General features: G+C 49.8%; 36 non-coding genes and 2 pseudogenes across 36 annotated transcripts; 13 read left to right on the plus strand and 25 right to left on the minus strand.

Annotated features, from left to right (window-relative positions):
• Window positions 1–542: 542 nt before the first annotated feature.
• On the plus strand, window positions 543–707 carry LOC135035069 (U1 spliceosomal RNA). Its single transcript, XR_010230153.1, has one exon. It is a non-coding gene; the product is annotated as a U1 spliceosomal RNA (small nuclear RNA).
• Window positions 708–859: 152 nt separating this feature from the next.
• Window positions 860–1,022, plus strand: LOC135035087 (U1 spliceosomal RNA). Its single transcript, XR_010230169.1, has one exon. It is a non-coding gene; the product is annotated as a U1 spliceosomal RNA (small nuclear RNA).
• Window positions 1,023–1,696: 674 nt separating this feature from the next.
• LOC135035079 (U1 spliceosomal RNA) lies at window positions 1,697–1,859 on the plus strand. The gene has a single exon (XR_010230161.1). It is a non-coding gene; the product is annotated as a U1 spliceosomal RNA (small nuclear RNA).
• Window positions 1,860–2,533: 674 nt separating this feature from the next.
• On the plus strand, window positions 2,534–2,697 carry LOC135035191 (U1 spliceosomal RNA). Its single transcript, XR_010230265.1, has one exon. It is a non-coding gene; the product is annotated as a U1 spliceosomal RNA (small nuclear RNA).
• A 152-nt stretch (window positions 2,698–2,849) lies between these two features.
• On the plus strand, window positions 2,850–3,012 carry LOC135035126 (U1 spliceosomal RNA). Its single transcript, XR_010230204.1, has one exon. It is a non-coding gene; the product is annotated as a U1 spliceosomal RNA (small nuclear RNA).
• Window positions 3,013–3,686: 674 nt separating this feature from the next.
• On the plus strand, window positions 3,687–3,850 carry LOC135035192 (U1 spliceosomal RNA). Its single transcript, XR_010230266.1, has one exon. It is a non-coding gene; the product is annotated as a U1 spliceosomal RNA (small nuclear RNA).
• Window positions 3,851–4,002: 152 nt separating this feature from the next.
• Window positions 4,003–4,165, plus strand: LOC135035096 (U1 spliceosomal RNA). The gene has a single exon (XR_010230178.1). It is a non-coding gene; the product is annotated as a U1 spliceosomal RNA (small nuclear RNA).
• Window positions 4,166–4,839: 674 nt separating this feature from the next.
• On the plus strand, window positions 4,840–5,003 carry LOC135035193 (U1 spliceosomal RNA). The gene has a single exon (XR_010230267.1). It is a non-coding gene; the product is annotated as a U1 spliceosomal RNA (small nuclear RNA).
• A 152-nt stretch (window positions 5,004–5,155) lies between these two features.
• LOC135035097 (U1 spliceosomal RNA) lies at window positions 5,156–5,318 on the plus strand. Its single transcript, XR_010230179.1, has one exon. It is a non-coding gene; the product is annotated as a U1 spliceosomal RNA (small nuclear RNA).
• Window positions 5,319–5,992: 674 nt separating this feature from the next.
• LOC135035200 (U1 spliceosomal RNA) lies at window positions 5,993–6,156 on the plus strand. The gene has a single exon (XR_010230275.1). It is a non-coding gene; the product is annotated as a U1 spliceosomal RNA (small nuclear RNA).
• Window positions 6,157–6,308: 152 nt separating this feature from the next.
• Window positions 6,309–6,471, plus strand: LOC135035093 (U1 spliceosomal RNA). The gene has a single exon (XR_010230175.1). It is a non-coding gene; the product is annotated as a U1 spliceosomal RNA (small nuclear RNA).
• Window positions 6,472–7,145: 674 nt separating this feature from the next.
• On the plus strand, window positions 7,146–7,309 carry LOC135035194 (U1 spliceosomal RNA). Its single transcript, XR_010230268.1, has one exon. It is a non-coding gene; the product is annotated as a U1 spliceosomal RNA (small nuclear RNA).
• A 152-nt stretch (window positions 7,310–7,461) lies between these two features.
• On the plus strand, window positions 7,462–7,624 carry LOC135035098 (U1 spliceosomal RNA). Its single transcript, XR_010230180.1, has one exon. It is a non-coding gene; the product is annotated as a U1 spliceosomal RNA (small nuclear RNA).
• An 828-nt stretch (window positions 7,625–8,452) lies between these two features.
• On the minus strand, window positions 8,453–8,615 carry LOC135035080 (U1 spliceosomal RNA). The gene has a single exon (XR_010230162.1). It is a non-coding gene; the product is annotated as a U1 spliceosomal RNA (small nuclear RNA).
• Window positions 8,616–8,767: 152 nt separating this feature from the next.
• Window positions 8,768–8,931, minus strand: LOC135035203 (U1 spliceosomal RNA). Its single transcript, XR_010230277.1, has one exon. It is a non-coding gene; the product is annotated as a U1 spliceosomal RNA (small nuclear RNA).
• A 674-nt stretch (window positions 8,932–9,605) lies between these two features.
• LOC135035088 (U1 spliceosomal RNA) lies at window positions 9,606–9,768 on the minus strand. Its single transcript, XR_010230170.1, has one exon. It is a non-coding gene; the product is annotated as a U1 spliceosomal RNA (small nuclear RNA).
• A 152-nt stretch (window positions 9,769–9,920) lies between these two features.
• Window positions 9,921–10,084, minus strand: LOC135035181 (U1 spliceosomal RNA). Its single transcript, XR_010230253.1, has one exon. It is a non-coding gene; the product is annotated as a U1 spliceosomal RNA (small nuclear RNA).
• Window positions 10,085–10,769: 685 nt separating this feature from the next.
• LOC135035134 (U1 spliceosomal RNA) lies at window positions 10,770–10,921 on the minus strand (annotated as a pseudogene).
• Window positions 10,922–11,073: 152 nt separating this feature from the next.
• LOC135035071 (U1 spliceosomal RNA) lies at window positions 11,074–11,237 on the minus strand. The gene has a single exon (XR_010230154.1). It is a non-coding gene; the product is annotated as a U1 spliceosomal RNA (small nuclear RNA).
• A 674-nt stretch (window positions 11,238–11,911) lies between these two features.
• LOC135035081 (U1 spliceosomal RNA) lies at window positions 11,912–12,074 on the minus strand. The gene has a single exon (XR_010230163.1). It is a non-coding gene; the product is annotated as a U1 spliceosomal RNA (small nuclear RNA).
• A 152-nt stretch (window positions 12,075–12,226) lies between these two features.
• Window positions 12,227–12,390, minus strand: LOC135035083 (U1 spliceosomal RNA). The gene has a single exon (XR_010230165.1). It is a non-coding gene; the product is annotated as a U1 spliceosomal RNA (small nuclear RNA).
• Window positions 12,391–13,064: 674 nt separating this feature from the next.
• Window positions 13,065–13,227, minus strand: LOC135035090 (U1 spliceosomal RNA). The gene has a single exon (XR_010230172.1). It is a non-coding gene; the product is annotated as a U1 spliceosomal RNA (small nuclear RNA).
• Window positions 13,228–13,379: 152 nt separating this feature from the next.
• LOC135035170 (U1 spliceosomal RNA) lies at window positions 13,380–13,543 on the minus strand. Its single transcript, XR_010230242.1, has one exon. It is a non-coding gene; the product is annotated as a U1 spliceosomal RNA (small nuclear RNA).
• Window positions 13,544–14,217: 674 nt separating this feature from the next.
• Window positions 14,218–14,380, minus strand: LOC135035082 (U1 spliceosomal RNA). Its single transcript, XR_010230164.1, has one exon. It is a non-coding gene; the product is annotated as a U1 spliceosomal RNA (small nuclear RNA).
• Window positions 14,381–14,532: 152 nt separating this feature from the next.
• Window positions 14,533–14,696, minus strand: LOC135035169 (U1 spliceosomal RNA). Its single transcript, XR_010230240.1, has one exon. It is a non-coding gene; the product is annotated as a U1 spliceosomal RNA (small nuclear RNA).
• Window positions 14,697–17,415: 2,719 nt separating this feature from the next.
• On the minus strand, window positions 17,416–17,579 carry LOC135035176 (U1 spliceosomal RNA). The gene has a single exon (XR_010230249.1). It is a non-coding gene; the product is annotated as a U1 spliceosomal RNA (small nuclear RNA).
• A 691-nt stretch (window positions 17,580–18,270) lies between these two features.
• LOC135035119 (U1 spliceosomal RNA) lies at window positions 18,271–18,412 on the minus strand (annotated as a pseudogene).
• Window positions 18,413–18,564: 152 nt separating this feature from the next.
• LOC135035152 (U1 spliceosomal RNA) lies at window positions 18,565–18,728 on the minus strand. Its single transcript, XR_010230222.1, has one exon. It is a non-coding gene; the product is annotated as a U1 spliceosomal RNA (small nuclear RNA).
• Window positions 18,729–19,342: 614 nt separating this feature from the next.
• Window positions 19,343–19,505, minus strand: LOC135035111 (U1 spliceosomal RNA). The gene has a single exon (XR_010230192.1). It is a non-coding gene; the product is annotated as a U1 spliceosomal RNA (small nuclear RNA).
• A 152-nt stretch (window positions 19,506–19,657) lies between these two features.
• LOC135035204 (U1 spliceosomal RNA) lies at window positions 19,658–19,821 on the minus strand. The gene has a single exon (XR_010230278.1). It is a non-coding gene; the product is annotated as a U1 spliceosomal RNA (small nuclear RNA).
• Window positions 19,822–20,491: 670 nt separating this feature from the next.
• Window positions 20,492–20,654, minus strand: LOC135035107 (U1 spliceosomal RNA). Its single transcript, XR_010230188.1, has one exon. It is a non-coding gene; the product is annotated as a U1 spliceosomal RNA (small nuclear RNA).
• A 152-nt stretch (window positions 20,655–20,806) lies between these two features.
• LOC135035205 (U1 spliceosomal RNA) lies at window positions 20,807–20,970 on the minus strand. The gene has a single exon (XR_010230279.1). It is a non-coding gene; the product is annotated as a U1 spliceosomal RNA (small nuclear RNA).
• A 671-nt stretch (window positions 20,971–21,641) lies between these two features.
• On the minus strand, window positions 21,642–21,804 carry LOC135035124 (U1 spliceosomal RNA). Its single transcript, XR_010230202.1, has one exon. It is a non-coding gene; the product is annotated as a U1 spliceosomal RNA (small nuclear RNA).
• A 152-nt stretch (window positions 21,805–21,956) lies between these two features.
• On the minus strand, window positions 21,957–22,120 carry LOC135035162 (U1 spliceosomal RNA). The gene has a single exon (XR_010230234.1). It is a non-coding gene; the product is annotated as a U1 spliceosomal RNA (small nuclear RNA).
• A 614-nt stretch (window positions 22,121–22,734) lies between these two features.
• Window positions 22,735–22,897, minus strand: LOC135035112 (U1 spliceosomal RNA). Its single transcript, XR_010230193.1, has one exon. It is a non-coding gene; the product is annotated as a U1 spliceosomal RNA (small nuclear RNA).
• A 152-nt stretch (window positions 22,898–23,049) lies between these two features.
• Window positions 23,050–23,213, minus strand: LOC135035066 (U1 spliceosomal RNA). Its single transcript, XR_010230150.1, has one exon. It is a non-coding gene; the product is annotated as a U1 spliceosomal RNA (small nuclear RNA).
• A 670-nt stretch (window positions 23,214–23,883) lies between these two features.
• LOC135035108 (U1 spliceosomal RNA) lies at window positions 23,884–24,046 on the minus strand. Its single transcript, XR_010230189.1, has one exon. It is a non-coding gene; the product is annotated as a U1 spliceosomal RNA (small nuclear RNA).
• Window positions 24,047–24,198: 152 nt separating this feature from the next.
• On the minus strand, window positions 24,199–24,362 carry LOC135035067 (U1 spliceosomal RNA). The gene has a single exon (XR_010230151.1). It is a non-coding gene; the product is annotated as a U1 spliceosomal RNA (small nuclear RNA).
• Between the last annotated feature and the right edge of the window lie 523 nt (window positions 24,363–24,885).

A 24,885-nucleotide genomic window follows, 5' to 3' on the forward strand; every position in this document is an offset into this window, starting at 1 on the left:
TGCACAATGCAAACTACAGGTAGTGCTGCAGGGCCCACACCCTTTTACTTGCCGTTCAGAGCAGCTCTGGAGCTGTTACAGTGCCCAGCTGCTGCAATAAATCAGCTTGAATGCTTCAGGGGATGGGGCATGGCCAACATGAGCCCCACACCAAAGGAGGGTGGGGGTGTTTAATGCGAACTAGGGGTCATCCAAGCACCGCAAAAGGCCGCCATGCCCTGCACGCCCCTTTTCTCTTTTCATATGCAGATGAGGGTTGAAGCCAACTTTGACCCACTGCTTGGATGACATCACCGTATGCAAATCCGTCTTCTGCAGAACTTCCCCCAGGAATGCTTGCACTAGTTGTTGCATTTGGTTTGTTGTTTGGGGGTGCTTCAGTATTAGGCAGCCTTCTGCCCTCCCATGTTCATCTGAAAATATGTGTTCTCCCTGCAGTTGTTGTCCCCAGATGAGAGTTCCCTTGTGCTGCCTCAGTTGAATCTCCTTTACTTGACAGAGATGTGCATGAGCAGCGTCCCTCCCCAGCCCTATCCCAAATCATACTTATTTTGCATAGGAGATACCATGGTCATGAAGATTGTTCTCCCAGGGTGAGGTTCATTCATTGCATTCTGGGTATGCTGACCCCTGTGATTTCCCCAAATGTGGGAAACGCGACTGCTTTATTTGTTGGTAGTGGGGGACTGTGTTTGTGTTTTCCTCTGGTCAGCTCTGGTAAAAGTCAAATTTCTTTGTTTCAGATCTTCCTCTAGCCTTGTTCTTCTTTCGAGAGTTTCCTTGTGCTGCCTCAGTTGGATCTCCTTCACTTGACAGGGGGGTGCCCGAGCAGCGACCCTCCCCAGCTCTAGCCCAACTCCTACTTACCTGCCAGGTGAGATACTATGATCATGAAGGTGCTTCTCCCAGGGCAAGGCTCACCCATTGCACTCTGGGTGTGCTGCCCCTGCGATTTCCCCAAATGTGGGAAACTTGACTGCATAATTTGTGTTTCCCCTGGTCAGGTCTCGTATAATTCAGATCTCTTTGTCTCAGGTCTCTCTCCAGCCTAGTTTGCTGTCTGTTTCAACTTCTCTTTTCTTGAGCCGCTCCCTTTTATACCCTTGTGCACTATCCTGACTTCTCCTCCTGTCTGCTTACTTTGTGCCTTCCAATGCGCAATGCAAACTACAGGTAGTGCTGCAGGGCCCACACCCTTTTACTTGCCTTACTGAACAGCTCTGGAGCTGTTACAGTGCCAAGCTGCTGCAAGAAATCAGCTTGAATGCTTCAGGGGATGGGGCATGGCCAACATGAGCCCCACACCGAAGGAGGGTGGAGGTGTTTAATGCGAACTAAGGGTCATCCAAGCGCCGCAAAAGGCCGCCATGCCCTGCATACCCCTTTTCTCTTTTCATATGCAGATGAGGGTTCCAGCCAACTTTGGCCCACTGCTTGGATGACATCACCGTATGCAATTCCGTCTTCTGCAGAACTTCCCCCAGGAATGCTTGTACTAGTTGTTGCATTTGGTTTGTTGTTTGGGGGTGCTTCAGTATTAGGCAGCCTTCTGCCCTCCCATGTTCATCTGAAAATATGTGTTCTCCCTGCAGTTGTTGTCCCCAGATGAGAGTTTCCTTGTGCTGCCTCAGTTGGATCTCTTTCACTTGACAGGGGGGTGCCCGAACAGCGACTTTCCCCAGCTCTAGCCCAACTCCTACTTACCTGCCAGGTGAGATACTATGATCATGAAGGTGCTTCTCCCAGGGCAAGGCTCACCCATTGCACTCTGGGTGTGCTGCCCCTGCGATTTCCCCAAATGTGGGAAACTTGACTGCATAATTTGTGTTTCCCCTGGTCGGCTCTCGTATAATTCAGATCTCTTTGTCTCAGGTCTCTCTCCAGCCTAGTTTGCTGTCTGTTTCCACTTCTCTTTTCTTCAGCCGCTCCCTTCTATACCCTTGTGCACTATCCTGACTTCTCCTCCCGTCTGCTTACTTTGTGCCTTCCAATGCACAATGCAAACTACAGGTAGTGCTGCAGGGCCCACACCCTTTTACTTGCCTTACAGAGCAGCTCTGGAGCTGTTACAGTGCCCAGCTGCTGCAAGAAATCAGCTTGAATGCTTCAGGGGATGGGGCATGGCCAACATGAGCCCCACACCAAAGGAGGGTGGAGGTGTTTAATGCGAACTAGGGGTCATCCAAGCACCGCAAAAGGCCGCCATGCCCTGCACGCCCCTTTTCTCTTTTCATATGCAGATGAGGGTTGAAGCCAACTTTGACCCACTGCTTGGATGACATCACCGTATGCAAATCCGTCTTCTGCAGAACTTCCCCCAGGAATGCTTGCACTAGTTGTTGCATTTGGTTTGTTGTTTGGGGGTGCTTCAGTATTAGGCAGCCTTTTGCCCTCCCATGTTCATCTGAAAATATGTGTTCTCCCTGCAGTTGTTGTCCCAAGATGAGAGTTCCCTTGTGCTGCCTCAGTTGAATCTCCTTTACTTGACAGAGATGTGCATGAGCAGCGGCCCTCCCCAGCCCTATTCCAAATCATACTTATTTTGCATAGGAGATACCATGGTCATGAAGATTTTTCTCCCAGGGTGAGGTTCATTCATTGCATTTTGGGTATGCTGACCCCTGTGATTTCCCCAAATGTGGGAAACTTGACTGCATTATTTGTGGTAGTGGGAGACTGTGTTTGTGCTTTCCTCTGGTCAGCTCTGGTAAAAGTCAGATTTCTTTGTCTCAGATTTTCCTTTAGCCTTGTTCTTCTTTCGAGAGTTCCCTTGTGCTGCCTCAGTTGGATCTCCTTCACTTTACAGGGGGGTACCCGAGCAGCGACCCTCCCCAGCTCTAGCCCAACTCCTACTTACCTGCCAGGTGAGATACTATGATCATGAAGGTGCTTCTCCCAGGGCAAGGCTAACCCATTGTACTCTGGGTGTGCTGCTCCTGCGATTTCCCCAAATGTGGGAAACTTGACTGCATAATTTGTGTTTCCCCTGGTCGGCTCTCGTATAATTCAGATCTCTTTGTCTCAGGTCTCTCTCCAGCCTAGTTTGCTGTCTGTTTCCACTTCTCTTTTCTTCAGCCGCTCCCTTCTATACCCTTGTGCACTATCCTGACTTCTCCTCCCGTCTGCTTACTTTGTGCCTTCCAATGCACAATGCAAACTACAGGTAGTGCTGCAGGGCCCACACCCTTTTACTTGCCTTACAGAGCAGCTCTGGAGCTGTTACAGTGCCCAGCTGCTGCAAGAAATCAGCTTGAATGCTTCAGGGGCTGGGGCATAGCCAACATGAGCCCCACACCGAAGGAGGGTGGAGGTGTTTAATGCAAACTAGGGGTCAGACAAGCGCCGCAAAAGGCCACCATGCCCTGCACGCCCCTTTTCTGTTTTCATATGCAGACGAGGGTTGAAGCCAACTTTGACCCACTGCTTGGATGACATCACCATATGCAAATCCATCTGCGGCAGGCCTTCCCCCAGGAATGCTTGCACTAGTTGTTGCATTTGGTTTGTTGTTTGGAGGTGCTTCAGTATTAGGCAGCCTTCTGCCCTCCCATGTTCATCTGAAAATATGTGTTCTCCCTGCAGTTGTTGTCCCAAGATGAGAGTTCCCTTGTGCTGCCTCAGTTGAATCTCCTTTACTTGACAGAGATGTGCATGAGCAGCGGCCCTCCCCAGCCCTATTCCAAATCATACTTATTTTGCATAGGAGATACCATGGTCATGAAGATTTTTCTCCCAGGGTGAGGTTCATTCATTGCATTTTGGGTATGCTGACCCCTGTGATTTCCCCAAATGTGGGAAACTTGACTGCATTATTTGTGGTAGTGGGAGACTGTGTTTGTGCTTTCCTCTGGTCAGCTCTGGTAAAAGTCAGATTTCTTTGTCTCAGATTTTCCTTTAGCCTTGTTCTTCTTTCGAGAGTTCCCTTGTGCTGCCTCAGTTGGATCTCCTTCACTTTACAGGGGGGTACCCGAGCAGCGACCCTCCCCAGCTCTAGCCCAACTCCTACTTACCTGCCAGGTGAGATACTATGATCATGAAGGTGCTTCTCCCAGGGCAAGGCTCACCCATTGTACTCTGGGTGTGCTGCTCCTGCGATTTCCCCAAATGTGGGAAACTTGACTGCATAATTTGTGTTTCCCCTGGTCGGCTCTCGTATAATTCAGATCTCTTTGTCTCAGGTCTCTCTCCAGCCTAGTTTGCTGTCTGTTTCCACTTCTCTTTTCTTCAGCCGCTCCCTTCTATACCCTTGTGCACTATCCTGACTTCTCCTCCCGTCTGCTTACTTTGTGCCTTCCAATGCACAATGCAAACTACAGGTAGTGCTGCAGGGCCCACACCCTTTTACTTGCCTTACAGAGCAGCTCTGGAGCTGTTACAGTGCCCAGCTGCTGCAAGAAATCAGCTTGAATGCTTCAGGGGATGGGGCATGGCCAACATGAGCCCCACACCAAAGGAGGGTGGAGGTGTTTAATGCAAACTAGGGGTCATCCAAGCACCGCAAAAGGCCGCCATGCCCTGCACGCCCCTTTTCTCTTTTCATATGCAGATGAGGGTTGAAGCCAACTTTGACCCACTGCTTGGATGACATCACCGTATGCAAATCCGTCTTCTGCAGAACTTCCCCCAGGAATGCTTGCACTAGTTGTTGCATTTGGTTTGTTGTTTGGGGGTGCTTCAGTATTAGGCAGCCTTCTGCCCTCCCATGTTCATCTGAAAATATGTGTTCTCCCTGCAGTTGTTGTCCCAAGATGAGAGTTCCCTTGTGCTGCCTCAGTTGAATCTCCTTTACTTGACAGAGATGTGCATGAGCAGCGGCCCTCCCCAGCCCTATTCCAAATCATACTTATTTTGCATAGGAGATACCATGGTCATGAAGATTTTTCTCCCAGGGTGAGGTTCATTCATTGCATTTTGGGTATGCTGACCCCTGTGATTTCCCCAAATGTGGGAAACTTGACTGCATTATTTGTGGTAGTGGGAGACTGTGTTTGTGCTTTCCTCTGGTCAGCTCTGGTAAAAGTCAGATTTCTTTGTCTCAGATTTTCCTTTAGCCTTGTTCTTCTTTCGAGAGTTCCCTTGTGCTGCCTCAGTTGGATCTCCTTCACTTTACAGGGGGGTACCCTAGCAGCGACCCTCCCCAGCTCTAGCCCAACTCCTACTTACCTGCCAGGTGAGATACTATGATCATGAAGGTGCTTCTCCCAGGGCAAGGCTCACCCATTGTACTCTGGGTGTGCTGCTCCTGCGATTTCCCCAAATGTGGGAAACTTGACTGCATAATTTGTGTTTCCCCTGGTCGGCTCTCGTATAATTCAGATCTCTTTGTCTCAGGTCTCTCTCCAGCCTAGTTTGCTGTCTGTTTCCACTTCTCTTTTCTTCAGCCGCTCCCTTCTATACCCTTGTGCACTATCCTGACTTCTCCTCCCGTCTGCTTACTTTGTGCCTTCCAATGCACAATGCAAACTACAGGTAGTGCTGCAGGGCCCACACCCTTTTACTTGCCTTACAGAGCAGCTCTGGAGCTGTTACAGTGCCCAGCTGCTGCAAGAAATCAGCTTGAATGCTTCAGGGGATGGGGCATGGCCAACATGAGCCCCACACCAAAGGAAGGTGGAGGTGTTTAATGCGAACTAGGGGTCATCCAAGCACCGCAAAAAGCCGCCATGCCCTGCACGCCCCTTTTCTCTTTTCATATGCAGATGAGGGTTGAAGCCAACTTTGACCCACTGCTTGGATGACATCACCGTATGCAAATCCGTCTTCTGCAGAACTTCCCCCAGGAATGCTTGCACTAGTTGTTGCATTTGGTTTGTTGTTTGGGGGTGCTTCAGTATTAGGCAGCCTTCTGCCCTCCCATGTTCATCTGAAAATATGTGTTCTCCCTGCAGTTGTTGTCCCCAGATGAGAGTTCCCTTGTGCTGCCTCAGTTGAATCTCCTTAACTTGACAGAGATGTGCCTGAGCAGCGGCCCACCCCAGCTCTATCCCAAATCATACTTATTTTGCATAGGACATACCATGGTCATGAAGATTATTCTCCCAGGGTGAGGTTCATTCATTGCATTCTGGGTATGCTGACCCCTGTGATTTCCCCAAATGTGGGAAACTCGACTGCTTTATTTGTGGTAGTGGGGGACTGTGTTTGTGTTTTCCTCTGGTCAGCTCTGGTAAAAGTCAGATTTCTTTGTTTCAGATCTTCCTCTAGCCTTGTTCTTCTTTCGAGAGTTCCCTTGTGCTGCCTCAGTTGGATCTCCTTCACTTGACAGGGGGGTGCCCGAGCAGAGACCCTCCCCAGCTCTAGCCCAACTCCTACTTACCTGCCAGGTGAGATACTATGATCATGATGGTGCTTCTCCCAGGGCAAGGCTCACCCATTGCACTCTGGGTGTGCTGCCCCTGCGATTTCCCCAAATGTGGGAAACTTGACTGCATAATTTGTGTTTCCCCTGGTCGGCTCTCGTATAATTCAGATCTCTTTGTCTCAGGTCTCTCTCCAGCCTAGTTTGCTGTCTGTTTCCACTTCTCTTTTCTTCAGCCGCTCCCTTCTATAACCTTGTGCACTATCCTGACTTCTCCTCCCGTCTGCTTACTTTGTGCCTTCCAATGCACAATGCATACTACAGGTAGTGCTGCAGGGCCCACACCCTTTTACTTGCCTTACAGAGCAGCTCTGGAGCTGTTACAGTGCCCAGCTGCTGCAAGAAATCTGCTTGAATGCTTCAGGGGATGGGGCATGGCCAACATGAGCCCCACACCAAAAGAGGGTGGAGGTGTTTAATGCGAACTAGGGGTCATCCAAGCACCGCAAAAGGCCGCCATGCCCTGCACGCCCCTTTTCTCTTTTCATATGCAGACGAGGGTTGAAGCCAACTTTGACCCACTGCTTGGATGACATCACCATATGCAAATCCATCTGCGGCAGGCCTTCCCCCAGGAATGCTTGCACTAGTTGTTGCATTTGGTTTGTTGTTTGGGGGTGCATCAGTATTAGGCAGCCTTCTGCCCTCCCATGTTCATCTGAAAATATATGTTCTCCCTGCAGTTGTTGTCCCCAGATGAGAGTTCCCTTGTGTTGCCTCAGTTAAATCTCCTTTACTTGACAGAGATGTGCATGAGCAGCGGCCCTCCCCAGCCCTATTCCAAATCATACTTATTTTGCATAGGAGATACCATGGTCATGAAGATTTTTCTCCCAGGGTGAGGTTTATTCATTGCATTTTGGGTATGCTGACCCCTGTGATTTCCCCAAATGTGGGAAACTTGACTGCATTATTTGTGGTAGTGGGAGGCTGTGTTTGTGATTTCTTCTGGTCAGCTCTGGTAAAAGTCAGATTTCTTTGTCTCAGATTTTCCTTTAGCCTTGTTCTTCTTTCGAGAGTTCCCTTGTGCTGCCTCAGTTGGATCTCCTTCACTTTACAGGGGGGTACCCGAGCAGCGACCCTCCCCAGCTCTAGCCCAACTCCTACTTACCTGCCAGGTGAGATACTATGATCATGAAGGTGCTTCTCCCAGGGCAAGGCTCACCCATTGTACTCTGGGTGTGCTGCTCCTGCGATTTCCCCAAATGTGGGAAACTTGACTGCATAATTTGTGTTTCCCCTGGTCGGCTCTCGTATAATTCAGATCTCTTTGTCTCAGGTCTCTCTCCAGCCTAGTTTGCTGTCTGTTTCCACTTCTCTTTTTTTCAGCCGCTCCCTTCTATACCCTTGTGCACTATCCTGACTTCTCCTCCCGTCTGCTTACTTTGTGCCTTCCAATGCACAATGCAAACTACAGGTAGTGCTGCAGGGCCCACACCCTTTTACTTGCCTTACAGAGCAGCTCTGGAGCTGTTACAGTGGCCAGCTGCTGCAAGAAATCAGCTTGAATGCTTCAGGGGCTGGGGCATAGCCAACATGAGCCCCACACCGAAGGAGGGTGGAGGTGTTTAATGCAAACTAGGGGTCAGTCAAGCGCCGCAAAAGGCCACCATGCCCTGCACGCCCCTTTTCTGTTTTTATATGCAGACGAGGGTTGAAGCCACCTTTGACCCACTGCTTGGATGACATCACCATATGCAAATCCATCTGCGGCAGGCCTTCCCCCAGGAATGCTTGCACTAGTTGTTGCATTTGGTTTGTTGTTTGGGGGTGCTTCAGTATTAGGCAGCCTTCTGCTCCACCCTCCTTTGGTGTGGGGCTCATGTTGGCCATGTCCCATCCCCTGAAGCATTCAAGCAGATTTCTTGCAGCAGCTGGGCACTGTAACAGCTCCAGAGACGCTCTGTAAGGCAAGTAAAAGGGTGTGGGCCCTGCAGCACTACCTGTAGTTTGCATTGTGCATTGGAAGGCACAAAGTAAGCAGACGGGAGGAGAAGTCAGGATAGTGCACAAGGGTATAGAAGGGAGCGGCTGAAGAAAAGAGAAGTGGAAACAGACAGCAAACTAGGCTGGAGAGAGATCTGAGACAAAGAGATCTGAATTATACGAGAGCCGACCAGGGGAAACACAAATTATGCAGTCAAGTTTCCCACATTTGGGGAAATCGCAGGGGCAGCACACCCAGAGTGCAATGGGTGAGCCTTGCCCTGGGAGAAGCACCTTCATGATCATAGTATCTCACCTGGCAGGTAAGTAGGAGTTGGGCTAGAGCTAGGGAGGGTCGCTGCTCGGGCACCCCCCTGTTAAGTGAAGGAGATCCAACTGAGGCAGCACAAGGGAACTCTCGAAAGAAGAACAAGGCTAAAGGAAAATCTGAAACAAAGAAATCTGACTTTTACCAGAGCTGACCAGAAGAAATCACAAACACAGCCTCCCACTACCACAAATAATGCAGTCGAGTTTCCCACATTTGGGGAAATCACAGGGGTCAGCATACCCAAAATGCAATGAATGAACCTCACCCTGGGAGAAAAATCTTCATGACAATGGTATCTCCTATGCAAAATAAGTATGATTTGGAAGAGGGCTGGGGAGGGCCGCTGCTCATGCACATCTCTGTCAAGTAAAGGAGATTCAACTGAGGCAGCACAAGGGAACTCTCATCTTGGGACAACAACTGCAGGGAGAACATATATTTTCAGATGAACATGGGAGGGCAGAAGGCTGCCTAATACTGAAGCACCCCCAAACAACAAACCAAATGCAACAACTAGTGCAAGCATTCCTGGGGGAAGGCCTGCCGCAGATGGATTTGCATATGGTGATGTCATCCAAGCAGTTGGTCAAAGTTGGCTTCAACCCTCGTCTGCATATGAAAAGAGAAAAGGGGCGTGCAGGGCATGGTGGCCTTTTGCGGCGCTTGGCTGACCCCTAGTTTGCATTAAACACCTCCACCCTCCTTTGGTGTGGGGCTCATGTTGGCTATGCCCCAGCCCCTGAAGCATTCAAGCTGAATTCTTGCAGCAGCTGGGCACTGTAACAGCTCCAGAGCTGCTCTGTAAGGCAAGTAAAAGGGTGTGGGCCCTGCAGCACTACCTGTAGTTCGCATTGTGCGTTGGAAGGCACAAAGTAAGCAGACAGGAGGAGAAGTCAGGATAGTGCGCAAGGGCATAGAAGGGAGCGGCTCAAGAAAAGAGAAGTGGAAACAGACAGCAAACTAGGCTGGAGAGAGACCTGAGACAAAGAGATCTGAATTATACGAGAGCCGACCAGGGGAAACACAAATTATGCAGTCAAGTTTCCCACATTTGGGGAAATCGCAGGAGCAGCACACCCAGAGTGCAATGGGTGAGCCTTGCCCTGGGAGAAGCACCTTCATGATCATAGTATCTCACCTGGCAGGTAAGTAGGAGTTGGGCTAGAGCTGGGGAGGGTCGCTGCTCGGGTACCCCCCTGTAAAGTGAAGGAGATCCAACTGAGGCAGCACAAGGGAACTCTCGAAAGAAGAACAAGGCTAGAGGAAAATCTGAGACAAAGAAATCTGACTTTTACCAGAGCTGACCAGAGGAAAGCACAAACACAGTCCCCCACTACCACAAATAATGCAGTCAAGTTTCCCACATTTGGGGAAATCACAGAGGTCAGCATACCCAAAATGCAATGAATGAACCTCACCCTGGGAGAACAATCTTCATGACCATGGTATCTCCTATGCAAAATAAGTATGATTTGGAATAGGGCTGGGAAGGGCCGCTGCTCATGCACATCTCTGTCAAGTAAAGGAGATTCAACTGAGGCAGCACAAGGGAACTCTCATCTGGGGACAACAACTGCAGGGAGAACACATATTTTCAGATGAACATGGGAGGGCAGAAGGCTGCCTAATACTGAAGCACCCCCAAACAACAAACCAAATGCAACAACTAGTGCAAGCATTCCTGGGGGAAGTTCTGCAGAAGATGGATTTGCATACGGTGATGTCATCCAAGCAGTGGGTCAAAGTTGGCTTCAACCCTCATCTGCATATGAAAAGAGAAAAGGGGCGTGCAGGGCATGGCGGCCTTTTGCGGTGCTTGGATGACCCCTAGTTCGCATTAAACACCTCCACCCTCCTTCGGTGTGGGGCTCATGTTGGCTATGCCCCAGCCCCTGAAGCATTCAAGCTGATTTCTTGCAGCAGCTGGGCACTGTAACAGCTCCAGAGCTGCTCTGTAAGGCAAGTAAAAGGGTGTGGGCCCTGCAGCACTACCTGTAGTTTGCATTGTGCATTGGAAGGCACAAAGTAAGCAGATGGGAGGAGAAGTCAGGATAGTGCACAAGGGTATAGAAGGGAGCGGCTGAAGAAAAGAGAAGTGGAAACAGACAGCAAACTAGGCTGGAGAGAGACCTGAGACAAAGAGATCTGAATTATACGTGAGCCGACCAGGGGAAACACAAATTATGCAGTCAAGATTCCCACATTTGGGGAAATCGCAGGAGCATCACACCCAGAGTACAATGGGTGAGCCTTGCCCTGGGAGAAGCACCTTCATGATCATAGTATCTCACCTGGCAGGTAAGTAGGAGTTGGGCTAGAGCTGGGGAGGGTCGCTGCTCGGGTACCCCCCTGTAAAGTGAAGGAGATCCAACTGAGGCAGCACAAGGGAACTCTCGAAAGAAGAACAAGGCTAAAGGAAAATCTGAGACAAAGAAATCTGACTTTTACCAGAGCTGACCAGAGGAAAGCACAAACACAGTCTCCCACTACCACAAATAATGCAGTCAAGTTTCCGACATTTGGGGAAATCACAGGGGTCAGCATACCCAAAATGCAATGAATGAACCTCACCCTGGGAGAAAAATCTTCATGACCATGGTATCTCCTATGCAAAATAAGTATGATTTGGAATAGGGCTGGGGAGGGCCGCTGCTCATGCACATCTCTGTCAAGTAAAGGAGATTCAACTGAGGCAGCACAAGGGAACTCTCATCTTGGGACAACAACTGCAGGGAGAACATATATTTTCAGATGAACATGGGAGGGCAGAAGGCTGCCTAATACTGAAGCACCCCCAAACAACAAACCAAATGCAACAACTAGTGCAAGCATTCCTGGGGGAAGGCCTGCCGCAGATGGATTTGCATATGGTGATGTCATCCAAGCAGTGGGTCAAAGTTGGCTTCAATCCTCGTCTGCATATGAAAAGAGAAAAGGGGCGTGCAGGGCATGGTGGCCTTTTGCGGCGCTTGGCTGACCCCTAGTTTGCATTAAACACCTCCACCCTCCTTTGGTGTGGGGCTCATGTTGGCTATGCCCCAGCCCCTGAAGCATTCAAGCTGATTTCTTGCAGCAGCTGGGCACTGTAACAGCTCCAGAGCTGCTCTGTAAGGCAAGTAAAAGGGTGTGGGCCCTGCAGCACTACCTGTAGTTCGCATTGTGCATTGGAAGGCACAAAGTAAGCAGACGGGAGGAGAAGTCAGGATAGTGCACAAGGGTATAGAAGGGAGCGGCTGAAGAAAAGAGAAGTGGAAACAGACAGCAAACTAGGCTGGAGAGAGACCTGAGACAAAGAGATCTGAATTATACGAGAGCCGACCAGGGGAAACACAAATTATGCAGTCAAGTTTCCCACATTTGGGGAAATCGCAGGGGCAGCACACCCAGAGTGCAATGGGTGAGCCTTGCCCTGGGAGAAGCACCTTCATGATCATAGTATCTCACCTGGCAGGTAAGTAGGAGTTGGGCTAGAGCTGGGGAGGGTCGCTGCTCGGGTTCCCCCCTGTGAAGTGAAGGAGATCCAACTGAGGCAGCACCAGGGAACTCTCGAAAGAAGAACAAGGCTAGAGGAAGATCTGAGACAAAGAAATCTGACTTTTACCAGAGCTGACCAGAGGAAAGCACAAACACAGTCCCCCACTACCACAAATAATGCAGTCGAGTTTCCCACATTTGGGAAAATCACAGGGGTCAGCATACCCAGAATGCAATGAATGAACCTCACCCTGGGAGAACAATCTTCATGACCATGGTATCTCCTATGCAAAATAAGTATGATTTGGGATAGGGCTGGTGAGGGCCGCTGCTCAGGCACATCTCTGTCAAGCAAAGGAGATTCAACTGAGGCAGCACAAGGGAACTCTCATCTGGGGACAACAACTGCAGGGAGACCACATCTTTTCAGATGAACATGGGAGGGCGGAAGGCTGCCTAATACTGAAGCACCATCAAATATCAAACCATATGCAACAACTAGTACAAGCACTCCTGGGGGAAGGTCTGCAGCAGACGGATTTGCATATGGTGATGTTATCCAAGCAGTGGGCCAAAGTTGACTGGAACCCTCATCTGCATATGAAAAGAGAAAAGGGGCATGCAGGGCATGGCGGCCTTTTGCAGTGCTTGGATGACCCCTAGTTCGCATTAAACACCCCCACCCTCCTTTGGTGTGGGGCTCATGTTGGCCATGCCCCATCCCCTGAAGCATTCAAGCTGATTTCTTGCAGCAGCTGGGCACTGTAACAGCTCCAGAGCTGCTCTGTAAGGCAAGTAAAAGGGTGTGGGCCCTGAAGCACTACCTGTAGTTTGCATTGTGCATTGGAAGGCACAAAGTAAGCAGACGGGAGGAGAAGTCAGGATAGTGCACAAGGGTATAGAAGGGAGCGGCTGAAGAAAAGAGAAGTGGAAACAGACAGCAAACTAGGCTGGAGAGAGACCTGAGACAAAGAGATCTGAATTATACGAGAGCCGACCAAGGGAAACACAAATTATGCAGTCAAGTTTCCCACATTTGGGGAAATCGCAGGGGCAGCACACCCAGAGTGCAATGGGTGAGCCTTGCCCTGGGAGAAGCACCTTCATGATCATAGTATCTCACCTGGCAGGTAAGTAGGAGTTGGGCTAGAGCTGGGGAGGGTCGCTGCTCGGGTACCCCCCTGTAAAGTGAAGGAGATCCAACTGAGGCAGCACAAGGGAACTCTCGAAAGAAGAACAAGGCTAGAGGAAAATCTGAGACAAAGAAATCTGACTTTTACCAGAGCTGACCAGAGGAAAGCACAAACACAGTCCCCCACTACCACAAATAATGCAGTCAAGTTTCCCACATTTGGGGAAATCACAGGGGTCAGCATACCCAAAATGCAATGAATGAACCTCACCCTGGGAGAACAATCTTCATGACCATGGTATCTCCTATGCAAAATAAGTATGATTTGGAATAGGGCTGGGGAGGGCCGCTGCTCATGCACATCTCTGTCAAGTAAAGGAGATTCAACTGAGGCAGCACAAGGGAACTCTCATCTGGGGACAACAACTGCAGGGAGAACACATATTTTCAGATGAACATGGGAGGGCAGAAGGCTGCCTAATACTGAAGCACCCCCAAACAACAAACCAAATGCAACAACTAGTGCAAGCATTCCTGGGGGAAGTTCTGCAGAAGACGGATTTGCATACGGTGATGTCATCCAAGCAGTGGGTCAAAGTTGGCTTCAACCCTCATCTGCATATGAAAAGAGAAAATGGGCGTGCAGGGCATGGCGGCCTTTTGCGGTGCTTGGATGACCCCTAGTTCGCATTAAACACCTCCACCCTCCTTTGGTGTGGGGCTCATGTTGGCCATGCCCCATCCCCTGAAGCATTCAAGCTGATTTCTTGCAGCAGCTGGGCACTGTAACAGCTCCAGAGCTGCTCTGTAAGGCAAGTAAAAGGGTGTGGGCCCTGCAGCACTTCCTGTAGTTTGCATTGTGCATTGGAAGGCACAAAGTAAGCAGACTGGGGGAGAAGTCAGGATAGTGCACAAGGGTATAGAAGGGAGCGGCTGAAGAAAAGAGAAGTGGAAACAGACAGCAAACTAGGCTGGAGAGAGACCTGAGACAAAGAGATCTGAATTATACGAGAGCCGACCAGGGGAAACACAAATTATGCAGTCAAGTTTCCCACATTTGGGGAAATCGCAGGGGCAGCACACCCAGAGTGCAATGGGTGAGCCTTGCCCTGGGAGAAGCACCTTCATGATCATAGTATCTCACCTGGCAGGTAAGTAGGAGTTGGGCTAGAGCTGGGGAGGGTCGCTGCTCGGGTTCCCCCCTGTGAAGTGAAGGAGATCCAACTGAGGCAGCACCAGGGAACTCTCGAAAGAAGAACAAGGCTAGAGGAAGATCTGAGACAAAGAAATCTGACTTTTACCAGAGCTGACCAGAGGAAAGCACAAACACAGTCCCTCACTACCACAAATAATGCAGTCGAGTTTCCCACATTTGGGAAAATCACAGGGGTCAGCATACCCAGAATGCAATGAATGAACCTCACCCTGGGAGAACAATCTTCATGACCATGGTATCTCCTATGCAAAATAAGTATGATTTGGGATAGGGCTGGTGAGGGCCGCTGCTCAGGCACATCTCTGTCAAGTAAAGGAGATTCAACTGAGGCAGCACAAGGGAACTCTCATCTGGGGACAACAACTGCAGGGAGACCACATCTTTTCAGATGAACATGGGAGGGCGGAAGGCTGCCTAATACTGAAGCACCATCAAATATCAAACCATATGCAACAACTAGTACAAGCACTCTTGGGGGAAGGTCTGCAGCAGACGGATTTGCATATGGTGATGTTATCCAAGCAGTGGGTCAAAGTTGACTGGAACCCTCATCTGCATATGAAAAGAGTAAAGGGGCATGCAGGGCATGGCGGCCTTTTGCAGTGCTTGGATGACCCCTAGTTCGCATTAAACACCCCCACCCTCCTTTGGTGTGGGGCTCATGTTGGCCATGCCCCATCCCCTGAAGCATTCAAGCTGATTTCTTGCAGCAGCTGGGCACTGTAACAGCTCCAGAGCTGTTCTGTAAGGCAAGTAAAAGAGTGTGGGCCCTGCAGCACCACCTGTTGTTCGCATTGTGCGTTGGAAGGCACAAATTAAGCAGACGGGAGGAGAAGTCAGGATAGTGCGCAAGGGCATTCTTTTCTCTTAGTCCGGGGGCAAGGCTTCAAAATGGGGTCTGCAACGGAGGAGACACAGGGGGCGTGGTCACAGCAGCTTTTCTCTACAGTCTGCACCAGCAGGAGCCTACACCATTTTTTATGATCACGCTGAACTGCAGTGCGACTGCAATTACAGCATGGTCAAGAAGGGAGGCGTCATGCTGGGTGGCCATGCCCTGTCACTGTGCAGGAGCCAGCACCGCTCACACACTAGTCCCCGGGTGCAGCCCCCAACCCCCGGGACTCCCGGAGCAACAAAATGTAGATTCAGGCCACCAGGCCACGCCCCTACCTATGAAACCATGCCTCCTTTTTACCATTGCGCTGTTTATCTGCGCGCACTGCATTACAATCTCCCTCGCCACCTCTCTGGGTCTCACCAGTGATAGTGACACCTCTGCCATGCTTGTAGCAGCTGGTCCTAAGATCTACGCCTCAAGCCCTGAGTGTTTGCCCTTGTGACTTGTTGATCATCATAGCGAAGCAGATGCTTACAGAAAACTGCAGGGGCTTAGACTGAAAATAAAAAAATTGATGGGTATAAGGTAGAGAGGAGCGGGTTCGGTTCTCCGAGAACCGAATTCCCCACGAACTCCACGTGGTTAACACTGGTCCGAGGCAGGCTCGGTTGTTCCCGCCTGACTCGGAAAACCTGAACAAGGGAAAATGTCATCATCCCGCTGTCGGATTCTCGCGAGATTCGGATTCCATATAAAGAGCTGCGCGTTGCTGCCATTTTTACTCGTGCATTGAAGAGAGAGCGGAGAGGACGTGGCTATGTTCTCTCAGTGGAAATCTCAATATCAGTGCTCAGTATCAGTGGTTACTTATTGCTGCTCAGTAATACTAGTAGTGTGTCTCTCCTGCTCAGTGTCAGTTCTCAGTAGTATCCTCATCAGTGCTCAGTATCACTGCTCATTGTCTTGTGCTGCATTGTGGTGCTCAGCATACTACAGTACATTACTAATAGTCCAGTGCTGCATCTTGCTGCTCAGTGTCAGTTCTAGTATCCTCATCAGTGCTCACTATCACTGCTCATTGCATTGTGGTGTTCTGTATACTACAGTAACATAGTAATATAGTATATATAGAGGAGCGGGTTCGGTTCTCAGAGAACCGAATTCCCGACGAACTCCACGTGGTTTACACTGGTCCGAGGCAGGCTCGGTTGTTCCCGCCTGACTCGGAAAACCTGAACAAGGGAAAATGTCATCATCCCGCTGTCGGATTCTCGCGAGATTCGGATTCCATATAAAGAGCTGCGCGTTGCCGCCATTTTTACTCGTGCATTGAAGAGAGAGCGGAGAGGACGTGGCTATGTTCTCTCAGTGGAAATCTCCATATCAGTGCTCAGTATCAGTGGTTACTTATTGCTGCTCAGTAATACTAGTAGTGTGTCTCTCCTGCTCAGTGTCAGTTCTCAGTAGTATCCTCATCAGTGCTCAGTATCACTGCTCATTGTCTTGTGCTGCATTGTGGTGCTCAGCATACTACAGTACATTACTAATAGTCCAGTGCTGCATCTTGCTGCTCAGTGTCAGTTTTAGTATCCTCATCAGTGCTCACTATCACTGCTCATTACATTGTGGTGTTCTGTATACTACAGTAACATAGTAATATAGTAACATATAGTAACATAGTTTTTGAGGTTGAATAGAGGCAAATTGCCCATCGTGTTCAACCTGTTTTAAGTTGTGATGATTCTACATACTTGCTGAATAATGTTTTATGACTAGTTAGCTACTATAACTCATGTTACCCCCGGATTAACCATGTTGATATTTTAAGTATTATAACCTTGGATAGCTTTTTCATTCAGAAATGTATCCATTCCTTTTTTAAATCCAATTACAGAGTCCGCCATTACCACCTTCCCTGGCAGGGATTTCCACATCCTGATTGCCCTAACAGTGAAGATCATAGTATCTCACCTGGCAGGTAAGTAGGAGTTGGGCTAGAGCTGTGGAGGATTGCTGCTCGTGCACCCCCTGTCAAGTGAAGGAGATCCAACTGAGGCAGCACAAGGGAACTCTCGAAAGAAGAACAAGGCTAGAGGAAGATCTGAGACAAAGAAATCTGACTTTTACCAGAGCTGACCAGAGGAAAGCACAAACACAGTCCCCCACTACCACAAATAATGCAGTCGAGTTTCCCACATTTGGGGAAATCACAGGGGTCAGCATACCCAGAATGCAATGAATGAACCTCACCCTGGGAGAACAATCTTCATGACCATGGTATCTCCTATGCAAAATAAGTATGATTTGGGATAGGGCTGGGGAGGGCCGCTGCTCAGGCACATCTCTGTCAAGTAAAGGAGATTCAACTGAGGCAGCACAAGGGAACTCTCATCTGGGGACAACAACTGCAGGGAGAACACATATTTTCAGATGAACATGGGAGGGCAGAAGGCTGCCTAATACTGAAGCACCCCCAAAAAACAAACCAAATGCAACTACTAGTGCAAGCATTCCTGGGGGAAGGCCTGCAGCAGATGGATTTGCATATGGTGATGTCATCCAAGCAGTGGGTCAAAGTTGGCTTCAACCCTCGTCTGCATATGAAAATAAAAAAGGGGTGTGCAGGGCATGGCGGCCTTTTGCGGCGCTTGGATGACCCCTAGTTCGCATTAAACACCTCCACCCTCCTTCGGTGTGGGGCTCATGTTGGCTATGCCCAAGCCCCTGAAGCATTCAAGCTGATTTCTTGCAGCAGCTGGGCACTGTAACAGCTCCAGAGCTGCTCTGTAAAGCAAGTAAAAGGGTGTGGGCCCTGCAGCACTACCTGTATTTTGCATTGTGCGTTGGAAGGCACAAAGTAAGCAGACGGGGAAGTCAGGATAGTGCACAAGGGCATAGAAGGGAGCGGCTCAAGAAAAGAGAAGTGGAAACAGGCAGCAAACTAGGCTGGAGAGGGACCTGAGACAAAGAGATCTAAATTATATAAGAGCCGACCAGGGGAAACACAAATTATGCAGTCAAGTGTCCCACATTTGGGGAAATCGCAGGAGCAGCACACCCAGAGTGCAATGGGTGAGCCTTGCCCTGGGAGAAGCACCTTCATGATCATAGTATCTCACCTGGCAGGTAAGTAGGAGTTGGGCTAGAGCTGGGGAGGGTTGCTGCTCGGGTACCCCCCTGTCAAGTGAAGGAGATCCAACTGAGGCAGCACAAGGGAACTCTCGAAAGAAGAACAAGGCTAGAGGAAAATCTGAGACAAAGAAATCTGACTTTTACCAGAGCTGACCAGAGGAAAGCACAAACACAGTCCCCCACTACCACAAATAATGCAGTCGAGTTTCCCACATTTGGGGAAATCACAGGGGTCAGCATACCCAAAATGCAATGAATGAACCTCACCCTCGGAGAACAATCTTCATGACCATGGTATCTCCTATGCAAAATAAGTATGATTTGTGATAGGGCTGGGGAGGGCCGCTGCTCAGGCACATCTCTGTCAAGTAAAGGAGATTCAACTGAGGCAGCACAAGGGAACTCCCATCTGAGGACAACAACTGCAGGGAGAACACATATTTTCAGATGAACATGGGAGGGCAGAAGGCTGCCTAATACTGAAGCACCCCCAAACAACAAACCAAATGCAACAACTAGTACAAGCATTCCTGGGGGAAGTTCTGCAGAAGACGGATTTGCATACGGTGATGTCATCCAAGCAGTGGGCCAAAGTTGGCTGGAACCCTCATCTGCATATGAAAAGAGAAAAGGGGTATGCAGGGCATGGCGGCCTTTTGCGGCGTTGGATGACCCTTAGTTCGCATTAAACACCCCCACCCTCCTTCGGTGTGGGGCTCATGTTGGCTATGCCCCAGCCCCTGAAGCATTCAAGCTGATTTCTTGCAGCAGCTTGGCACTGTAACAGCTCCAGAGCTGCTCTGTACGGCAAGTAAAAGGGTGTGGGCCCTGCAGCACTACCTGTAGTTTGCATTGTGCATTGGAAGGCACTTAAGAAAAGAGAAGTGGAAACAGACAGCAAACTAGGCTGGAGAGAGACCTGAGACAAAGAGATCTGAAGTATACGAGAGCCGACCAGGGGAAACACAAATTATGCAGTCAAGTTTCCCACATTTGGGGAAATCGCAGGAGCAGCACACCCAGAGTGCAATGGGTGAGCCTTGCCCTGGGAGAAGCACCTACGTGATCATAGTATCTCACCTGGCAGGTAAGTAGGAGTTGGGCTAGAACTGGGGAGGGTCGCTGCTCGGGTACCCCCCTGTCAAGTGAAGGAGATCCAACTGAGGCAGCACAAGGGAATTCTCGAAAGAAGAACAAGGCTAGAGGAAGATCTGAGACAAAGAAATCTGACTTTTACCAGAGCTGACCAGAGGAAAACACAAACACAGTCCCCCACTACCACAAATAATGCTGTCGAGTTTCCCACATTTGGGGAAATCACAGGGGTCAGCATACCCAGAATGCAATGAATGAACCTCACACTGGGAGAATAATCTTCATGACCATGGTATCTCCTATGCAAAATAAGTATGATTTGGGATAGGGCTGGGGAGGGCCGCTGCTCAGGCACATCTCTGTCAATTAAAGGAGATTCAACTGAGGCAGCATAAGGGAACTCTCACTGGGGACAACAACTGCAGGGAGAACACATATTTTCAGATGAACATGGGAGGGCAGAAGGCTGCCTAATACTGAAGCACCCCCAAACAACAAACCAAATGCAACAACTAGTGCAAGCATTCCTGGGGGAAGGCCTGCAGCAGATGGATTTGCATATGGTGATGTCATCCAAGCAGTGGGTCAAAGTTGGCTTCAACCCTCGTCTGCATATGAAAAGAGAAAAGGGGCGTGCAGGGCATGGCGGCCTTTTGCGGCGCTTGGATGACCCCTAGTTCGCATTAAACACCTCCACCCTCCTTCGGTGTGGGGCTCATGTTGGCTATGCCCCAGCCCCTGAAGCATTCAAGCTGATTTCTTGCAGTAGCTGGGCACTGTAACAGCTCCAGAGCTGCTCTGTACGGCAAGTAAAAGGGTGTGGGCCCTGCAGCACTACCTGTAGTTTGCATTGTGCATTGGAAGGCACAAAGTAAGCAGACGGGAGAAGTAAGGATAGTGCGCAAGGCCATAGAATGGAGCGGCTTAAGAAAAGAGAAGTGGAAACAGACAGCAAACTAGGCTGGAGAGAGACCTGAGACAAAGAGATCTGAATTATACGAGAGCCGACCAGGGGAAACACAAATTATGCAGTCAAGTTTCCCACATTTGGGGAAATCGCAGGAGCAGCACACCCAGAGTGCAATGGGTGAGCCTTGCCCTGGGAGAAGCACCTACGTGATCATAGTATCTCACCTGGCAGGTAAGTAGGAGTTGGGCTAGAGCTGGGGAGGGTCGCTGCTCGGGTACCCCCCTGTCAAGTGAAGGAGATCCAACTGAGGCAGCACAAGGGAATTCTCGAAAGAAGAACAAGGCTAGAGGAAGATCTGAGACAAAGAAATCTGACTTTTACCAGAGCTGACCAGAGGAAAACACAAACACAGTCCCCCACTACCACAAATAATGCTGTCGAGTTTCCCACATTTGGGGAAATCACAGGGGTCAGCATACCCAGAATGCAATGAATGAACCTCACACTGGGAGAATAATCTTCATGACCATGGTATCTCCTATGCAAAATAAGTATGATTTGGGATAGGGCTGGGGGGGGCCGCTGCTCAGGCACATCTCTGTCAAGTAAAGGAGATTCAACTGAGGCAGCATAAGGGAACTCTCATCTGGGGACAACAACTGCAGGGAGAACACATATTTTCAGATGAACATGGGAGGGCAGAAGGCTGCCTAATACTGAAGCACCCCCAAACAACAAACCAAATGCAACAACTAGTGCAAGCATTCCTGGGGGAAGGCCTGCAGCAGATGGATTTGCATATGGTGATGTCATCCAAGCAGTGGGTCAAAGTTGGCTTCAACCCTCGTCTGCATATGAAAAGAGAAAAGGGGCGTGCAGGGCATGGCGGCCTTTTGCGGCGCTTGGATGACCCCTAGTTCGCATTAAACACCTCCATTCTCCTTCGGTGTGGGGCTCATGTTGGCTATGCCCCAGCCCCTGAAGCATTCAAGCTGATTTCTTGCAGTAGCTGGGCACTGTAACAGCTCCAGAGCTGCTCTGTACGGCAAGTAAAAGGGTGTGGGCCCTGCAGCACTACCTGTAGTTTGCATTGTGTATTGGAAGGCACAAAGTAAGCAGACGGGAGAAGTAAGGATAGTGCGCAAGGCCATAGAATGGAGCGGCTTAAGAAAAGAGAAGTGGAAACAGACAGCAAACTAGGCTGGAGAGAGACCTGAGACAAAGAGATCTGAATTATACGAGAGCCGACCAGGGGAAACACAAATTATGCAGTCAAGTTTCCCACATTTGGGGAAATCGCAGGGGCAGCACATCCAGAGTGCAATGGGTGAGCCTTGCCCTGGGAGAAGCACCTTCATGATTATAGTATCTCACCTGGCAGGTAAGTAGAAGTTGGGCTAGAGCTGGGGAGGGTCGCTGCTCGGGCACACCCCTGTCAAGTGAAGGAGATCCAACTGAGGCAGCACAAGGGAACTCTCGAAAGAAGAACAAGGCTAGAGGAAGATCTGAAACAAATAAATCTGACTTTTACCAGAGCTGACCAGAGGAAAGCACAAACACAGTCCCCCACTACCACAAATAATGCAGTTGAGTTTCCCACATTTGGGGAAATCACAGGGGTCAGCATACCCAGAATGCAATGAATGAACCTCACCCTGGGAGAACAATCTTCAAGACCATGGTCTCTCCTATGCAAAATAAGTATGATTTGGGATAGGGCTGGGGAGGGCCGCTGCTCAGGCGCATCTCTGTCAAGTAAAGGAGATTCAACTGAGGCAGCACAAGGGAACTCTCATCTGGGGACAACAACTGCAGGGAGAACACATATTTTCAGATGAACATGGGAGGGCAGAAGGCTGCCTAATACTGAAGCACCCCCAAACAACAAACCAAATGCAACAACTAGTGCAAACATTCCTGGGGGAAGGCCTGCAGCAGATGGATTTGCATATGGTGATGCCATCCAAGCAGTGGGTCAAAGTTGGCTTCAACCCTCATCTGCATATGAAAAGAGAAAAGGGGTATGCAGGGCATGGCGGCCTTTTGCGGCGTTGGATGACCCTTAGTTCGCATTAAACACCCCCACCCTCCTTCGGTGTGGGGCTCATGTTGGCTATGCCCCAGCCCCTGAAGCATTCAAGCTGATTTCTTGCAGCAGCTTGGCACTGTAACAGCTCCAGAGCTGCTATGTACGGCAAGTAAAAGGGTGTGGGCCCTGCAGCACTACCTGTAGTTTGCATTGTGCATTGGAAGGCACTTAAGAAAAGAGAAGTGGAAACAGACAGCAAACTAGGCTGGAGAGAGACCTGAGACAAAGAGATCTGAAGTATACGAGAGCCGACCAGGGGAAACACAAATTATGCAGTCAAGTTTCCCACATTTGGGGAAATCGCAGGAGCAGCACACCCAGAGTGCAATGGGTGAGCCTTGCCCTGGGAGAAGCACCTACGTGATCATAGTATCTCACCTGGCAGGTAAGTAGGAGTTGGGCTAGAACTGGGGAGGGTCGCTGCTCGGGTACCCCCCTGTCAAGTGAAGGAGATCCAACTGAGGCAGCACAAGGGAATTCTCGAAAGAAGAACAAGGCTAGAGGAAGATCTGAGACAAAGAAATCTGACTTTTACCAGAGCTGACCAGAGGAAAACACAAACACAGTCCCCCACTACCACAAATAATGCTGTCGAGTTTCCCACATTTGGGGAAATCACAGGGGTCAGCATACCCAGAATGCAATGAATGAACCTCACACTGGGAGAATAATCTTCATGACCATGGTATCTCCTATGCAAAATAAGTATGATTTGGGATAGGGCTGGGGAGGGCCGCTGCTCAGGCACATCTCTGTCAATTAAAGGAGATTCAACTGAGGCAGCATAAGGGAACTCTCACTGGGGACAACAACTGCAGGGAGAACACATATTTTCAGATGAACATGGGAGGGCAGAAGGCTGCCTAATACTGAAGCACCCCCAAACAACAAACCAAATGCAACAACTAGTGCAAGCATTCCTGGGGGAAGGCCTGCAGCAGATGGATTTGCATATGGTGATGTCATCCAAGCAGTGGGTCAAAGTTGGCTTCAACCCTCGTCTGCATATGAAAAGAGAAAAGGGGCGTGCAGGGCATGGCGGCCTTTTGCGGCGCTTGGATGACCCCTAGTTCGCATTAAACACCTCCACCCTCCTTCGGTGTGGGGCTCATGTTGGCTATGCCCCAGCCCCTGAAGCATTCAAGCTGATTTCTTGCAGTAGCTGGGCACTGTAACAGCTCCAGAGCTGCTCTGTACGGCAAGTAAAAGGGTGTGGGCCCTGCAGCACTACCTGTAGTTTGCATTGTGCATTGGAAGGCACAAAGTAAGCAGACGGGAGAAGTAAGGATAGTGCGCAAGGCCATAGAATGGAGCGGCTTAAGAAAAGAGAAGTGGAAACAGACAGCAAACTAGGCTGGAGAGAGACCTGAGACAAAGAGATCTGAATTATACGAGAGCCGACCAGGGGAAACACAAATTATGCAGTCAAGTTTCCCACATTTGGGGAAATCGCAGGAGCAGCACACCCAGAGTGCAATGGGTGAGCCTTGCCCTGGGAGAAGCACCTACGTGATCATAGTATCTCACCTGGCAGGTAAGTAGGAGTTGGGCTAGAGCTGGGGAGGGTCGCTGCTCGGGTACCCCCCTGTCAAGTGAAGGAGATCCAACTGAGGCAGCACAAGGGAATTCTCGAAAGAAGAACAAGGCTAGAGGAAGATCTGAGACAAAGAAATCTGACTTTTACCAGAGCTGACCAGAGGAAAACACAAACACAGTCCCCCACTACCACAAATAATGCTGTCGAGTTTCCCACATTTGGGGAAATCACAGGGGTCAGCATACCCAGAATGCAATGAATGAACCTCACACTGGGAGAATAATCTTCATGACCATGGTATCTCCTATGCAAAATAAGTATGATTTGGGATAGGGCTGGGGAGGGCCGCTGCTCAGGCACATCTCTGTCAAGTAAAGGAGATTCAACTGAGGCAGCATAAGGGAACTCTCATCTGGGGACAACAACTGCAGGGAGAACACATATTTTCAGATGAACATGGGAGGGCAGAAGGCTGCCTAATACTGAAGCACCCCCAAACAACAAACCAAATGCAACAACTAGTGCAAGCATTCCTGGGGGAAGGCCTGCAGCAGATGGATTTGCATATGGTGATGTCATCCAAGCAGTGGGTCAAAGTTGGCTTCAACCCTCGTCTGCATATGAAAAGAGAAAAGGGGCGTGCAGGGCATGGCGGCCTTTTGCGGCGCTTGGATGACCCCTAGTTCGCATTAAACACCTCCATTCTCCTTCGGTGTGGGGCTCATGTTGGCTATGCCCCAGCCCCTGAAGCATTCAAGCTGATTTCTTGCAGTAGCTGGGCACTGTAACAGCTCCAGAGCTGCTCTGTACGGCAAGTAAAAGGGTGTGGGCCCTGCAGCACTAC

The sequence above is a fragment of the Pseudophryne corroboree genome, unplaced genomic scaffold (genome assembly GCF_028390025.1).
Source record: "Pseudophryne corroboree isolate aPseCor3 unplaced genomic scaffold, aPseCor3.hap2 scaffold_595, whole genome shotgun sequence".
In the NCBI taxonomy this organism is placed as follows: domain Eukaryota; kingdom Metazoa; phylum Chordata; class Amphibia; order Anura; family Myobatrachidae; genus Pseudophryne; species Pseudophryne corroboree.